Source organism: Limulus polyphemus, unplaced genomic scaffold (assembly GCF_000517525.1).
Source record: "Limulus polyphemus unplaced genomic scaffold, Limulus_polyphemus-2.1.2 Scaffold2023, whole genome shotgun sequence".
In the NCBI taxonomy this organism is placed as follows: Eukaryota; Metazoa; Arthropoda; class Merostomata; order Xiphosura; family Limulidae; genus Limulus; species Limulus polyphemus.
Window position 1 is genome coordinate 150,337 of NW_013667633.1, and position 1,288 is coordinate 151,624.

The 1,288-nt window shown below is 34.0% G+C and overlaps 1 protein-coding gene across 1 annotated transcript in view; it reads left to right on the forward strand.

Annotated features, from left to right (window-relative positions):
- The window catches only part of LOC106465698 (bicaudal D-related protein homolog), a 69,144-nt gene that overhangs the window by 23,980 nt on the left and 43,876 nt on the right, over positions 1-1,288 (forward strand). The window lies entirely within an intron of this gene.

Below are 1,288 nucleotides of genomic sequence, written 5' to 3' on the forward strand. Positions count from 1 at the left end.
ACATTATAACGCCCCCACGGCTGAAAGGGCGAGCATGTTTGGTGTGACGGGGATTCGAACCCGCGACCCTCAGACACCAATAGAGATGAGTGATATATGAGTAAGAGTTTTAAATATGAATCCAAGCTTAAAATCTTTTAGTAGCCCTTTGAAGGGGGTATAGTGTTAACGCACTTAGTACAGTTATTTATATAACTATAGGTTAGGAAGTCGGTAAAATTTCCTAAGACGGATTATCTTGTTTGAATGGGTTGGGCGTGACCTAGTGGTTAGCGTAGCGCGCTGGGAACCTCAAGGTTCATCTCCCGTGCGTAAGTTATAGGACTGACTATCAAATCCCATTATTAGAATAAAATAGCCCAAGATTTGGCGATGAGTGTTGTTAAGTGGTTGCTTTCTCTTTAGTCTTTCAGTTCAAAATCTGATATACCTAGAGCAGGTAGTTCTTTTGTAGCTTTGCACGAATTTTCGAAACAAACAGACAAAGAATACCAAAATGAAATACACAAAGTTAACCATTAGCCTAACACTGTGTTGAATTAAAAAGCATGTGTACTTATTTCTGGAAATATTATAATATGGGCAATAAACTATCAAGTTTTATTCATTCAAAAGAGCTTTGATATATATTTCAAATATCAAATGGATTTCGCGTCTCGCCAATTAATAATGTTTTATGATGAGATGAGCAGTTTAGTGATATTTCCAGATTAAAAAAAAAATTATATTCTTGCTTTAATACAAAAGTACTCTGCATATGAAAATACAGTTATGTTCACATAAATTATAAAGAAACCAGCTAGCCTAGTATTTCATTTACGATAAATTTATGAAGTATGGTTTTCTTAATTTTCGATCAAAGTAAGAGATAATTCTGGGTCAAAATATTGGCCGAGGGATAATAATGTTAAATCTCCCAACAAAATATTAAAACCTGACCATTTTGTCCGTTCATTCACATTTGTTTAGCCCTTAAAGTTTACATTCTAGCTCCGAGTAACGATAAACTTTTACGAATATTTTTCGAAATATTGGCCGAGGGATAATAATGTTAAATCTCCCAACAAAATATTAAAACCTGACCATTTTGTCCGTTCTATCATATTTGTTTACATTCTAGCTCCGTATAACGATAAACTTTTTCGAACAGCATAATCAAGATCAACACGACAGTTTAAGTACAATAGCATATTTTTCACTTTGAAAAATCATATCACTAGGATGGGAGCAGTTTTTAAGCTCTCAAGAAGAATGAGAGATTATATGTCACATATTAGCTTGTTCCTCT